Raw genomic sequence first — 16,513 nt, forward strand, 5'->3', positions numbered from 1 at the left:
GGGAGCGTGCAGCGTGGCAATCGGCGGTGCGCTGTGTCCCTCAAACACAGCGGATTACCGATCACGGAAAAAGCCGAAGATGTCGGCTCGGTCATGTGATCAGCTGTGTCCAATCACAGCTGATCACATGTAAACAGGGAAATGCCTGTTATCGGCATTTCTCTCCTCTCGAGCTGTCATGTTGACAGCTCGAGAGGAGAGGAGAGCCGGTAATTGGCTTTCTGCGGAGGGGACATGTACATCAGGGCACTGATGATCAGTGTAGCCCCAGCAGTGCCACCTGTCAGTGTCCATCAGTGCCTTATATCAGTGCTCATCAGTGCCTCGTGCCAGTGCCCATCAGTGCCACATATCAGTGCCTACCAGTGCACATCAATGCCACATATCAGTGCCCATCTGAGCTGCCTTTCAGTGTCACCCATCAGTGCCAGTCATTGCCACCTATCAATGCCAATCAGTGCCACCTATCAATGCCAGTCAGTGCCGCCTATCAGTGCCAGTCAGTGCCGCCTATCAGTGCCAGTCAGTGCCAGTCAGTGCCGCCTAACAGTGCCAGTCAGTGCCGCCTATCAGTGCTGCCTATCAGTGCCATATATTAGTGCCATATATTAGTGCTGCCTTTCAGTGCCCATCAGTGATGCCTGTCAATGCCCATCAGTGCCACCTACCAGTGCCTCCTCATCAGTGCCCATCAGTGCCACCTATCAGTGTCCATCAGTGCAGCCTATCAGTGCCCATCAGTACAGCCTCATTAGCACACATCAGTGAAGGATAAAAATCACTTATTTACAAAATTTTATAACAAAAACTAAGAAAAAACATTTTTTTTCTAAATTTTCAGTGGTTTTTGGTTTGTTTAAGAAAAAATAAAAAACCCCGAGGTGATTAAATACCACCAAAATAAAGCTCTATCTGTCACAAAAAAATGATACAAATTTCATATGGGTACAGTGTTGCATGACCGCACAATTGCCATTCAAAGTGTGACAGCGCTGAAAGCTGGAAATTGGCCTGGGCAGGAAGGGGGTATAAGTGCCCTGTAGGCTAGCGGTTAAAGCTGCATATTGCACACACATTTAGGCGCATCAAGCATATGAGCGTTAATGGATTCCATTTGCAGAATGTAATTTTATTCCAGCAATTGGAGTGCATTACTGCTCAAATGCTAGACATGTCTAGTATGTAGACATGTTTAGATGCATTTAGGCACCTTCAACATTTTTCTGCTCTTCGGGTCCTCTCCCAAATGTGCTTTTGTTGTTTTTTTTTTCAACCTGTGATTGCTTCTCTTCTAATATGTCTATGAATGGCTATGTGTGCATGGACACATAGGATTACATAGTGGCGTTTTTACAGGCGGAGGGAAAAAAAACCCCCAATGCCTGTAACAGCAGCTATTTTTTTATGTGCATGAGCCCTAAGGCTAGGTTCACATATGTGCGGGTGGTGCCGCTGCGGATCCGCACAAACATCCGTGCAGCTGCACCACCCACGCAGAAGAATGCGGACCTGCGGGCGTGTGCCATTAATTCTAATGGCATGCCGCCCGCAGTGGAAATTGCAACCGCACTGGGAACCAAGGTTCCCATGCGGGCTGCGTTTTCAGAAGTGCCCCGGGGCACGGGAGTCCATTCAAATGAATGGGCTCTCGTGCCCGCATAAAACGTAGACCGCAGGAATGCAGATATGTGAACCAGGGGTTAGTGAATATTTAAAACACAAGATTTTTGCTTCCATAATTAGATGATTGAAAGGAACACAGCTTCACCTAATCACTAAACTAATGAAAACATTTACTTTGCAAAGTAAAATTTGTCTGCCCTTTAAATAAATCAAACTCATTGGGTTGCTATTTCCCAGATACCCGGACATACGACCAACAACCGCTCTACTATTTAACATCAGCACTCTATGATCTTCCCAGCAGTCCGGAAGTAAAAGCATGTAATGCTGAACTTTTACAAAAGATGGCAGCTCCAGCATTCCTTTAGATGTGCACGCTCTTTTCACACGCTTGCAAACCAACCTACAATGTTGAATTCTTTTGTGTTCAGTAACAATGAATAATAAACTTCTAACATTAATAGGACTTTATCTGTGTACTGTATATATTGTGAACATAATGAGTTAACTCTTTCATTTCTATGCATCCAGAATCTCTTTTAGGTTTTACTGCTCTCTGGGTTCCTGTTTGGGACTTTCTAAGACATTGGAGGTTGATTTACTAAAGGCAAATAGATTATTTCCTTTACAAGGGAATTAGCCGTAAAGCTTAGCGAATGAAGTGAACTTCTGCTGACTTCCAGCATCCAATCATTGTCAAGTAAAATTTTTTTTTATTTTCCTTGCACATGATTGGGTGGGAGAGCACAGTAAAGGCTTCTTTTTGGCAACTTGACCATACAGCTCATTTTTGTTTAGGAACTGTTGTATTGTGCTCCTTAAAAAAAACACACCTGTGGTTACCTGTGGGTTTTTCTTTGTATCTCAAACAATTCTTTTGGCAGTTGTTGCTGCAGTCTTTCTTGGTCTACCCGACCTTGGCTTGGTATCAAGAGATCCCAGAACTTTCCACTTCTTAATAGGAGATTGAACAGTACTGACTGGCATATTCATGGCTTTAGACATCTTTTTGTATCATTTTCCATCTTTATAAAGGTCCATTACCTTGTTGCACAGGTCTTTTGACAGTTCTTTTCTGCTCCTTATGGCTCAGTATCTAACCTGCTCACTGCATCCACCTGAGAGAGCTAACAAACTCAAGAGTATTTATACACACACACACTAATTGCAATTTAAAAAGCCACAGATGTGGGAAGTTAACCTTTAATACGCCAATTTAACTTGTGTGTGTCACCTTATGCATCTGTACTAAGGCCAAAACATTCCAGGGTATGTAAACTTTTGATCAGGGCTATTTGGGTGATTTCTGTTATCATTATGATTTAAAAAGGAGCCAAACAACGATGTGCTATTAAATGGCTTCATATTATTACAGGTAATTATATAGCGCCATTAATGTGCACAGCGTTTTACAAACATATATTGTACATTCACATCAGTCCCTAACCCTCAAGGGGTTTGTGTTGCGTTTTTGTAGTTTCATTTTTCCTGCATTTTTGATGTGTTTTGCGGGGGGCGGGGGGTGGCGTCAGTGTTCCATTTTTTAATTTTTCTTGTTGCTAGGAGGATTTTAAATGCAAAACGCATCAAAAACATGGCAAAAACGCAGCAAAAATGTAATGCATGCTTTTCTGCAGCATTCCTATTGAATTCTATAGAATGCTGCAGAGTAGAAGCATGGTAGTGAGTAGAAGCATGAGTAGAAGCATGGTAGTGAGGAAGGTGGAGGGGAAGGAGGATTGCTGGCACTATAGGTGATGAGAGAAAGAAGTAAAGAAGTTAGCAGGCACCGTGGGTGGTGAAAGAAAGGGGGGTACTGGTGCAGAGGTTGCTGATAGAAGGGGGTTCAAGTACAGTGAGTTGCACGAAAGGGGAGGGGAGCAAGTGCAGAGAAGTGGAGATGTTCTCCAGAGGTGGAGGGCTGGGTACAGAGTTACAGAAGGTTATCTCTAGAGTGACAGATGGGGAGACAAGGTAAAAAAAGGGGGTAATAATAGAAGGGGGAGATGACAAGAGGAGGACATTGTGGAGGTAGCAATGGTTTGCAAAAATAGAAAGGGTACAGGGTAATCGAAGGGGGGTATAGGATGGCAGAAAGGGGACAAAGTCATAAATGGAGGTGTAAGATGCAGAAGGATGGTGATATGAAAGAGAGCGGTGCTGGTGGAAGTGTAAGATGGGGGAACATTGTGACAAAAGGGGAGATGCTCTGTAAGAATGTGTGGTGGCAGGAGGTGATGCTTTTGATTGCAGCATGCGTGTGCAGGTCCCCCCCCAAGCTGTCATAACAGTCCCATCCATGTGCAGTAGTGTGTGTACAGTATATTCCCATGCATGGCCAGTGTATTATCTCATCAGCGCTCTCAATGTTTCCATGCTCAGCGATGGTTTCTTCAGTATGGTGGATAGATCTGGCACATGCGTGGTTGTGACCAGTCTTTCCTACCACTACTGCGCATATTTCTGACATCACAATATGGCAACTGTATTCAACATGTGCACTATACCACTACTATATTTTGATGTCAGAAAGCATTGCACAACACAGAGCCATCGGGAACGACAATACACCATGCATGCGTGGGGATATTTGGAGGATGAAATCATGTATGCATGGTGTAGAAATCGTGCACACAGAGATGGACGCGGTCATCCATTTTGCTCCAAACCCTCCATCTTGTATCTCTCTCCCTCTTCCCTCATCCCCCCTCCCTCTCTGTTGAGGGACACGTGGTCCCTGGATGATCAGTTCAAAAAGGCATCAAGGCACAGCGGGGGAGCTCCTGGCTATAAACCCCATATGTCTGCGAAACTCTGCTTGGAAAAGGATCGTAAAACCATAAACCAGTCCCTCGCTGAGCTTCAAAGACATTCCAGATAAGCCATGAACCAGACATCACATTCAACATCCACTTTCCCCTATGATTGCATATCTTGGAATATGAAAGACTTACATAAAAACCAGGCATATAGTCAGACCGGTCACTTTAATACAAGTCGTCTGATATATTACACCCCCTAGCTGACACAAACAGGAGAGCAGAAAATGATATCTCCTTAACCATCCCAGCAGGTATATCATATTTCATATCTAGACGTTCAGCAGATGATTTTGCGTATTAATCTACCCGTGGATAGAATGGTACATGTACCTAGGAAAAGTTATTGACCATAGTATAATTTGTGAGGAATTTGGTCACAGCCTGAGCTCTCCGCCTACAACACCCCTCCCCAAATGAGGCGATTGGTTCTCTGCTTTAAGGAGACACCCTGTTGAGTTCCTAGAAAAAGGCTGTTATGCTTGGAGCTAGCTAAGCTGAGTTGAGCTAAATTGAAGATTCTCCCTTTTAACATCGGAACTAACTTTGGGAGATAAGGCAACCTTTTGGCTCAGGAAACCTGATCTGCTTAAACCGGGACTTTTGGCAAGTACTTTATCTCCCTAAATTCCTTGCTGTTATCTCTTTGCTGTGTTATTGCTCTCTGTATATTTATATATATATATATATATATATATATGTATTGGCTAAATCTTTTCTGTAAATATTTTTATTGCACCCTTTTGATCTTTTAGTAATAAATCTTACTTTCCGAAAGTGTTGAACTATTTCTAAAGCTCTTTAATGTAAACTAAGAATCACTGCCTCTGAAGAGCGCTACTGTGTGTTTTAAAACGTCTGCATACATCTGTCTGCGGTGACATTGTGTATACAAACGATTATTCAAACATCATAGTGTTATTGCTGATATTGCTAAGTTTCCTCTTTCTCTGTACAAAAAGGAGGTGGTGGCAGTGTGAAGGGTTAATTGCGCAATTAACCTGACCCAGTAACAATCGCTCTCAGGCTGCAGACACACAGAATTTGGTCCATTAGCTGGAAAATCTTTGTGCAGAGTGCAGCTGGGCGTGGCATTGTTACGCACGTGACAGCGTGGTTTTAGATTGGTTAGTCCTTCAGTCACGAGTTTTGTGAGAAGGCCTGGGGTCTGATGCCGCGATCATCACACATGGGGCGATTGTAAAATCCGTAAGCAGCTTAGGAATATGGCTCCTGTTATCTTGCATCTGGGGGGCTTATGTTTTTGCTGATATTATACTATCATCTTAATGATGCAAACTAGCTGCCATATTGTTACCATTATAGAACCCTGGTGAAACCCTAACACTACCTTAGAGAAGTACAATTTCTAAGTACAATTTTTATTCAACCTAAGCAACATTTTATCTCTAACCAACTATGCTAAAACTAATCTTTTTTTTAATTAGTATTTTCATAATGACATTCCAATCTGCATGAAGGTGAAAAACCTTCAGTCTGCAGCCCTCCCTAATACTTAGCTGAGCTTGATCTCGATTCAGCAATGCGCACGAGAGCAGCGGCTCTCCTGGCTCTCTGCCTCCTCATTGGTTCAGAGACAGCAGCAAGAGCCATTGGTTCCCACTGCTGTCAGTCTCAGCCAGTGAAGAGGAAATGGGGGGACCCTGTTCGGTGTGTCAATGAACATACAGAGCATGGCTTGGAAGTGAGCATGCAGGAGTGCCCCCACAGCAAGCAGCTTGCTATGGGGGCACTCAGTGGTGGGGAGGGGCCAGGAGCGCCGACAGGGGACCCAAGAAGAGGAGGCTCCGAGCTGCTCTGTGCGAAGCCATTGCACAGAGCAGGTAAGTATAACATGTTTGTTATTTTTTAAAAATTAAAAACTAAGCCTTTAATATCACTTTTAAGTAGTATTAAACCCAAAAGCAAACATTTATTATATTATTATATTGAAGCTTACCAGTTCTTAAATGTGATGGCTGCATTAATTTTCTTTTTCAGGCTTGCTTTCCTTTATTTTTATCTGGAGATTTGGCCAGTACGTCTGTTGTTTTTCAAAACACCAAGCTCTCCAGCAGAATGTATCAGTTACAGAGATGAGGCTGGAGCTGGAGCTTGGCTTCAATTTGTTAGTGTATCTAAATCTGCTACTACTTCTAACACTCCCCTCTCCCAAGGCTGACAATGCTTCTGTCCAAAGGTGCCCCCTGTGCGCCTTCATCCAGAGTGGAGGCACCCTAATACAGGAAGTGTGTTACTGGCCAAGTTAAAACGGGAAAAAAGCCCTTTCACACGGGCCGGATCCAAGCGATGACAGGTCAGTGTCCGCTCTGCTTATGCAGAGTGTAAATGGACACAGCCTGCTCTGCTCTATGGACATTCGGATGTAAATGGACACAGCTGTCTGTTCACACCTGACTGCCCTATATTCTGATCCACCCAGACGGAGGGGAACAGGTCCCCTTCTCTTTTTTTTAGCAGACCAGATCAGACTGGGGGTAGCTGAGTATAAATGAACATGAACAATGAAAAATGAAGTCTGTTTACACCCACCACTCCATAGAGCAAAATGAAAGGTCCGATAGGGTCTGCCTGAAAAGCTGAAAGGTGGGCCCAATCAGACCACTTGTGTGAAAAGGGCCTAAAAAAAGAAAACTAATGCAGCCAACACATCTAATGATTGGTAAGCTTCAGTGTAGTACATTTTTAGTTTTGGGTTTAATACCTCATTAAACTAAGGGGGGAAATGCCATTTTACTTGCTGTATTATTCTTTTATAAACTGTAAGATGTATGGTATATCTGCATGGGTAACAACCTTTTTTTTCCATAATTGCTTTATGAGCTTTATTGAAACATCACAAAGGTAAATTCTGAAATGAGAAATATCACATACTCCAAAAATTGGATATAATGCAGTACATTTGGTAATGCACAAGCAAGTGAAGTAAGATGAACAAAAAAAAAGGAGATGACCAGAGACTGCGGACATACTACAGGAGATGACCAGAGACTGCAGACATAGTACAGGAGATGACCAGAGACTGCGGACATAGTACAGGAGATGACCAGAGACTGCGGACATAGTACAGGAGATGACCAGAGACTGCGGACATACTACAGGAGATGACCAGAGACTGCGGACATAGTACAGGAGATGACCAGAGACTGCGGACATAGTACAGGAGATGACCAGAGACTACAGACATAGTACAGGAGATGACCAGAAACTGCAGACATACTGAGGGAGATGAACAAAGACTGCGGACATAGTACAGGAGATGACCAAAGACTGTGGACATACTGCAGGAGATGACCAGAGACTGTGGACATAGTACAGGAGATGACCAGAGACTGCGGACATAGTACAGGAGATGACCAGAGACTGCGGACATAGTACAGGAGATGACCAGAGACTGCAGACATAGTACAGGAGATGACCAGAGACTGCGGACATAATACAGGAGATGACCAGAGACTGCGGACATAGTACAGGAGATGACCAGAGACTGCAGATATAGTACAGGAGATGACCAGAGACTGCAGACATAGTACAGGAGATGACCAGAAACTGCAGACATACTGAGGGAGATGAACAAAGACTGCGGACATAGTACAGGAGATGACCAAAGACTGTGGACATACTGCAGGAGATGACCAGAGACTGTGGACATAGTACAGGAAATGACCAGAGACTGCAGACATAGTACAGGGGATGACCAAAGACTGCAGACATAGTACAGGAGATGACCAGAAACTGCAGACATACTGAGGGAGATGAACAAAGACTGCGGACATAGTACAGGAGATGACCAAAGACTGCGGACATAGTACAGGAGATGACCAGAGACTGCAGACATAGTACAGGAGATGACCAGAGACTGCAAACATAGTACAGGAGATGACCAGAGACTGCAGACATAGTACAGGAGATGACCAGAGACTGCGGACATAGTACAGGAGATGACCAGAGACTGCAGACATAGTACAGGAGATGACCAGAGACTGCAGACATAGTACAGGAGATGACCAGAGACTGCGGACATAGTACAGGAGATGACCAGAAACTGCAGACATACTGCGGGAGATGACCAAAGACTGTGGACAGTACAGGAAATGACCAGAGACTGCGGACACAGTACAGGAGATGACCAAAGACTGCAGACATACTGCGGGAGATGAACAAAGACTGTGGACATAGTACAGGAGATGACCAGAGACTGTGGACATAGTACAGGAAATGACCAGAGACTGCGGACATAGTACAGGAGATGGCCAGAGACTGCGGACATAGTACAGGAGATGACCAAAGACTACAGACCTTTGGGGAGCGGGGGGCATTCACAAAGTGCAGCGCTTCTTGCGCATGTGCAGTGGGCACCCAGTTGTGAAGCCCGCAAGCTGTCACAGCCGGGTGCCCACACCAAAGGTAATGAGGTGATGAGGACACCACTGGACCGAGGAACAGTTAAGACCAAGGAGCAGGTTCTGCTGCATTCTAACACGGCAGCGACGAGGGGAATACAGGACTGGTCGCTCCATATTCCCTCCATAAGGTGCACAGACATTTCCCCCCATTTTTTTTGGGGAAAAAAGTGTGTCTTATGGAGTAAAAAATACGGTCCATTTAATGTTCCCTGATACAGCATCTTGTGGATCTTGCCCTGGAAAATACAAAACCTCTTGCGCTAGGGAATGGGATCAAAGGTCACAATGGATTATGGCTTCCTCCTGGCTTTCATAGATGACACTCGCCCTCAAAGGACTGGGGATGTCCAAAAACATTGTGACTGAAAAAACAAAAAAGAGGGTGCACTGGCCTAGTGTCATTGAGATGTGATGTTCTGTGGATTGGATGGTGCTGTTGTTGATGATGAGCCTTTGTCTCACTCATCTTTTGTGAGTATATTACTTACCACTTTTATACAATAAAATCGTGTTTAAAGGTTAATGCACGGCTCATGAGCAGCAGCCAGGATGGCTGCCTTTTGAATCTCTTCCTCGGCCGCCGGACACATCGGCCGATTTCTGACCCTCGGGGGGGGTCCCTCTGCTTTCTTGCTAACCCCTTGTCCTCCCAGTACCCTGATGGGCAAGAAAACACCGGCCGCCCGCGCCTCCAGCACCCGGTGGGCCGTGCCAGAATTTGCGGCCTACCCGCCGGAGGTCGCGGTTGCAGCCACGGCCTCGATTTTGGGCCGGCCGCCGGAGACTTCCAGAATCTCGGCAACGAGTTTGCGGCTCCCGCCTGAGACCGCAAATGAAGCCCCGGCCTCGATTTCGGGTCCCCGTCTGCCGCTACCCACAGGTGGGCCGAATCCTAGCGGTATGGAAGACCTGGCATCAGAGACATCCCTGCAGTCTCCCATTCCATCCTTGCAGGATGCTGAGCTCCTGCGCCGCTTCAAATTCATGCTGCAGTCGGAATTGTCCTCTGCTACCTCCAAGCTGGCCGACTGTCTTTCGTGAGAAATTCGGGAGTTGGGCAACCGGACGAACGATCTCGAAGATAAAATGGATGCTGCGGCCACGGTCATTGAAAATCACAAACAGGATTTGAGCGACCTCAAGAAATAATTGGCGGACGCGCTGCTATGGCTTGAGGATTTTGAAAACCGTTCCCGCCGTGGCAATTTGCGGTTAAGGTTTTCCACGCTCCCCCCGGCTAGTCTGGGGATGTAATGGCGTTTGGTATTGGCGCTCTTGGACCCCTGCTCTTTGTTTTTTTTGTTTGTGTGTTTTTTGTTTCATCCTTTCTCTCTTTCTCTGTTTGTTTTTGATGTGACAGTGGACAGCTGCCATTAGTTGTTATAGTCGGAGTTACATTAATGTTATTGTAACTTATGTGCCATTGATAGCACCTGCATGGGCGTGTTTTGTTGCCTCTGTTTTATACTGTTTAAAAATTAATAAAAACCATTGAAATATAAAGGTTAATGCACTAGGCCAGTGCACCCTCATTTTTGCTTTTTCAATCTTGCCCAGGACCCTGCCCATGTATGTAATGTACAGGTAGATAGGGGACCTCCCAATAGTTCTGTTTCTGTTGTCCTGATGCAGCCCAGGCATACCTCCCAACTTTTTGAATGAAGGACACTTATTAGCAGAAGTATGTAATCATAGGAGACACCCCTGCCACGCCCACTTAAAGGGGAACTATTCAAAATAAACTATTAGTTAAACCTACAATTGCTTTTTTTTATACCACTACTATTCCAATATACGGGCATTTGAAATTTACAAATTAAGCATTTTAAAAAATGGATGAAAGGTTTAGCACTGGGAAACACTTTTTGAAAGATAAATTGTGCATTTTATATATAACTATATTGATCAGACCAAAATGAGGAGGAAAGAGGGACAGAGGGACTTTGTTCCAAATCAGGGACAGTCCCTCGAAATCAGGGACAGTTGGGAGCTATGCACAGGGAGTGAGTGTTGTCAGACAAGAAGGGGTAGATTTACTAAAACTGGATCACTCAGAATCTGGTGCAGCTGTGCATAGTAGCCAATCCGCTTCTAACCTCAGCTTGTTCAGTTAACCTCCCTGGCGGTATTCCCGAGTGTAGCTCAGGGTAACGTTTCAGCACCACAAGCGGTAACCCCGGGCTACACTCGGGCATACCATGCAGCGCTGTTCCAGGATCCCTTCTTCACTTACCTTGTCCTTCGCTCCCGCAATGTCCCCACTGCAGCGTCCTCGGCAATGTCCTCCAGCCGATGCTGGCATCTGTCTTCTGGGTTCCATTCTCTGCGACGTCAGGACGTACGGGGACGGAACTGGCAGGAAAATTGAAAGTTGTAAAAGTGACATTCACTAAATACACTAAAATCACATAGTAAAACATTACTGTATCAAACAATTTCACATACATTTTGTCCCGAGGGCTTTGTCCTGTGCCCTGCCTGCATTTTGACTGTTCTTTCTGCCTGGAAACTGAGAAATGTCCATGGCGTCCAAAAAGTGCCCCTTTAGGTCAAAAGCGGTTTTAGACCAGCTAAAGAACAATGATAGTAAATTAGAACCACTTGCAGAATTGAGTGATAATGATTTGTGGGGAAATTCGTCATCAGACACTGAAAACGATTTTGCGACTTTGCTCAGTGATGTACGAACTTGGCACTATATTTCAAGTTTCAGTGTTTTTGCTTTGATTATATTATTGAATTAAATTTATTATTATTATTTTTTATGATCATTTATTAAATTATAATTAATGATTTCGTTTTTCCAATTTTAACATACCCAGGATGTTTACTAGACCCTTGTTCGGACAGATTTCAGTGACTTATTCCTAAAAATTACAGGCCTACAATAAAAAAAATACATATTTCCATGCAAAAAAAGTACCGCTTTGAGCACAGAAATATGGACATAATCAGACCGCTAGGGAGGCTACGCTTTGACAATAAAACCTGGAAGCTGATTGGTATATATTCAGAACTGCACCAGATTTGGCACTCTCAAGTTTTAGTAAATAACCCCCGAAGTTTATTAGTAGTAGATGCACCAGGTAAAAATAAAGGGGAAAAAAAACTAAAAAGAGAAAACTAATGGATCTGTCACATCTATGGATTGGTAAACTGCAACATAAAACATTTCATTTTTGAATTTCGATACGCTTTAAGTGAGCGAAGGATTGCCAGATGTGCAGCACCACCTAGTGGGCAGAAATGCGCACAACTAAAGGGATGCTAGGGCTCCCTTTTCTCAGATGAAACCCGGAAAGAGATGGATGGAACCTGGGAAAAGTAGTAGAAGAGAGGCCTGCTAATTCGGTTGTACAGGACCCCAGCTCTGTCCATCACTAAGGGTGAGATATGGTGGGACAATGAACTAACCATCCACGCCCAACACAAATCCTATGTTTACTAACATCCCTGGCTTTCCTGATGATCTGTAAGCGAGCATGTGTGTATGTAGTCCTGTTATGTGTATATACAAACCAGCTAGAGAGCCTAGCTCACAGTATATATGCATACTACTCTGCTTGTTAAAGGAACACTATCACCCAAATAGTTTTGAATATGTTTTACATTTTAGTAGTATTGTAGTTATTTTCCCATATTTGCATGGTGTGTCCAGTGATATATTAGTAATCATAGATCTCAATGTGTAAAAACTTCTCTCTCACATTTTCACGTGCATGCCCTTCTAGTAGTCAGGGCCAGAGTTGGATTAAGGATGATCAGGGCCATAGGCTTCGGGCGCTTTTTCATAGAGCTTCAATTTTACAAATGCTAGACTTTTTTTTTTTTTTGCTGTGCCATATGATCATTGTAACCATTCATTCTCTATCAATGTGAACTTTATTGTAAGTATCATCATGCATAGCCTAGTATTTAGACAGTCCCTGAAATTCTTAAAGAGTGACCTAGATACTCTTTAGAAATCTGTCTCGCTGTAGTGCGACAAATAATGGAACTTGCAACAGATTCATGAACATTTTGCTAAGTCCTATACGCATTTGTCACAACAAAACTTGCAAGAATCTCTTCTGCAAAGTTATGCAGACAAAGAAGTTATATGTAGACGCAGGGTGGATTTGATTTAAATCAAACTGATTTAAATCACGATTTAAATCACTAGTCAGTAAGGCTTGATTTAAATCATAGTTTTCTACATAGACTAATTCTTGCTGGTATAACTTTAATATGCAAGTAGATGAAGATTTTTAGAATAACAACTTTTCATATTAGTTTTTTTATCCCCAGTTTAATAGGTTAATCATTCACATTTGGACAACTTTTCTGTTGTACTTAGGAAGGAGAAAAATAATCATTACCTTATTATTAACAATTTAAATAGATTTATTCAACTGAAACAATAACATTCCAGCATATGTTATTTGCTTAAACAAACATCCATGTTTGTTAACTAATTTGGCTAAACAAAATATATATATTTTAAGAAACTTAGACTGTCAGCCCCTTCCTCCTCACACTTAGTTTCACTTTCTTCTTGTGCAGATCTATTCCACTCCAAACAATCAGAAAAATACTGTTTCTATTCTATTCACTGAACTTCTTGAAACTTAGCACTGAAGGGGTTGATTCTGTATTCATAGGTTTGTAGAAGTTAGGATTAAGGTCTTTTTCTTAACTCTGTTCATGTTATAACATTTTGGTTGTGAAGAAGAGGCATCTGATCTCCGCTGAGTCAAATTCAGTTTTGAGAACTGCAAAAGTAAACCAAACATCTGTGATAATATCTTGTAGGCAGAGAAACTGCCCAATAATCTTACAAAAACCTCTGGAAGAGCATGACATTGTGAATGGATTAATGGAATTTATTTACCAAGAAAATTAAACATATACAGCCTTATTCTACATAATTAAAATACTAATCTTTATTTCATGATGGAATAACCTTTGGATGGTAATATATTTTCCTCAAAAAGCATTTTATTTAAAAAAATCCGATTTAAATAAAAAAAATCCGATTTAAATAAAAAAAATAAGATTTTTAGATTTTTTTAAAAAAATCATTGATTTTTATCCACCCTGTGTAGACGTTGAGAAAGTAATGGAAAATGTATCATATATCCATTCCATTGGCACTCCAGGCTGGAAGAAAAAAAAAAAACCCTTGCAGTGCCTCCCTCTCCTGCACTGCAAGGGTTAAATGCTCATTGCATCTAGAGGGAGATGAAACGGCTGCTTTACTTACGTTACCCACCCTGCTCTGGCCAGGTCCATCACTCTCCTCCTCTGCCTCGGCATCATGGCATACAATACATAGCTATTAATCCTGCATTGTATTCAGAGGAGGCAGGATGGTGAATGCCTTAGAGCAGTGGTCTCCAAACTACGGCCCGGGGGCCGGATGTGACCCTTTGCTTGCCTTTATCTGTCCCTAGGGACACTATTAAACCAACATAATAACCACAGCTTACAAAGCCATCCACAACACTGCCCCTAGCTACATCGCCAACCTCATCCGCAGATACCTTCCAAATCACCCACCCCGCTCCTCCCAAGAAATATTCCTCTCTAGCTCCGTCATCACATCCTCCCACGCTCACCTCCAGGACTTCTCCAGAGCCTCTCCCATCCTCTGGAACTCCCTACCACATTATGTCCGGTCAGCCCCCACCCTGTCTGCCTTCAGGCGATCTTTGAAAACTCACTTATTCAGGGAAGTCCACCTCCACCTAAGAACTGTACTTGAATCATCTTCACCAGATCATTCCTCGCAGCTATCATCTTTTGTATCACCTCCCCCTTCCTTTAGATTGTAAGCTCCACGATCAGGGCCCTCATATTCCTTCTGTACTGAAATGTATTGTAATTGTACTGTATCCATTATGTTGTAATTGCAGTGCAAACTGTTGGCGCTATATAAATCCTGTATAATAATAATAACTGTCACCATTCCCTCTACTGACACCATCAATGGGGCATTATATTTCTCATTGATATCAACAATGGAGCACTATTCTTCTCACCGATATCAGCCATGGGGCACTATTCCTCCTATTAAAACAGATGATGGGGCACTGATGCCAGGGCATTTTCTACTCCCACTGGCTACAGTTCAGCCCCCCTAAAGTCTGAAGGACAGTAAACTGGCCCTTTGCTTAAACAGTTTGAAGACCCCAGCCTTAGAGAGTAGTCTTCCCAGGACCAGTGACACTGCTGGAGCGACCCTGCTGGAGCAAGAAATAAGGTATTACACTTTGAGAAACACGAGGAAAGATGTTTCCGACCCTTTTTAGACGTTGCACCGCAATTAATCGTTCAGTACTGCATCACCCTATGGTTTAGTGTGCACAAAACTGAGCCATGGCTGCTGATGTGTGGGGTTACCATTAAAAAGTAAAGGCACCCCCACGTGCCAAAGTGCTGTGGATTTCTCTGTGGGTTGGGAACTCGCTTACCCACTTGCAAAAATATGAACCTAGCCTAAAATTGTTACATGCATTGATACTAAAAATGAAAATAATGCAGGGTTTTCATGAATTTGGCGCAAGGCTCCTGACTACGTCTGCACCACTAAAAATTTGATGCCTAATTGAGTTGCCCCCAGTATGACCCTCTTACATACCAAATGGTATAAAACAACACACCATAAATAAAAGTGAACCTGATGAGACATAGTTGGTTTGATTTACTAAAATTGGAGAGTGCAAAATCCAGATTTTTCACTCTCCAGTTTTAGTAAATCAACCCCAGTGTTTAATACTACTTGCAACAGCAGCAGCAGGTGGCTGAAGAGCATTGACACATACCCATAGGTTCCAAATGTCCTTCATTTGGAGGGGCTGACCCTCTTGGAAACATATCTCACTTTCCATCTCTTTTTGGCCTGATGTGTAGACTTTGTAAAAGTGTACTATATAACTATATAATAAGTTTAACCAATCACTTTTTGCATTATAAATCCTCCAGGTCTGCTTAACTGGGGCCTGGCAGGGATGAGTCCTTTGCCTACATTCTAAAGGGTGTAAACATGGAACCTAAGAAAAAATATGTATGTGGAACTATATCTACCCACCAAATTTAAAAACATATTAAAAACAAACCCCAACAGCACACAAAGCTACCCGAGATAGAAGTAAAAAACTTATATAAATGGCTAAAGATGCATGGAAAATGTAGGGTCTTAATATGCAATATTTAAAGAGATGCTGTTAACAGTGCCTTGTCATCATTATAGGTAATCTATAACAAAAAGCGGTCACTCCTTGGCAGTCGTTTTGGCCATTTACAGTATATCTATTTTTTACTTCCATCCTGGGTGACCTTATGTGTGTGATTGCTCTGTATTTAATTTTGTTTTGTTTGGTTGGGTAAAGATTGCTCCAAATATATATATTTTTCATGCATAAGAAGGATAATTTTATAAAAAATATTTTGAATTAGTTATTATTTATTTTCCATTGTAGATTAACTATATATATATATGCTGCTTGTGTGTCAATAAGCCTTTATTTTATAGTTCCCATGTTCACATAAATATTTTGAAAGGTAAGACTGCACAGTAACAGATTATTATTTGTAATTCTATAGATAAGAAATTTTGTACTTCCCATAAAAATACTAAAAGGTGTCTCTCTTTCTCATCTTAGA

General features: G+C 42.7%; 1 protein-coding gene across 1 annotated transcript in view; it reads left to right on the forward strand.

Annotated features, from left to right (window-relative positions):
* Positions 1-12,164: 12,164 nt before the first annotated feature.
* Positions 12,165-16,513, forward strand: part of ZDBF2 (zinc finger DBF-type containing 2) — a 55,123-nt gene continuing 50,774 nt past the window's right edge. Inside the window, exon 1 of the mRNA XM_089671053.1 lies at positions 12,165-12,255. The gene's annotated coding sequence lies outside the window, so the exon portion shown is untranslated. The remainder of the gene's footprint in view (positions 12,256-16,513) is intronic.

This window comes from Staurois parvus, unplaced genomic scaffold, assembly GCF_062004578.1.
Source record: "Staurois parvus isolate SC_StPar_1 unplaced genomic scaffold, SC_StPar_1.0 ptg000011l, whole genome shotgun sequence".
NCBI lineage: Eukaryota > Metazoa > Chordata > Amphibia > Anura > Ranidae > Staurois > Staurois parvus.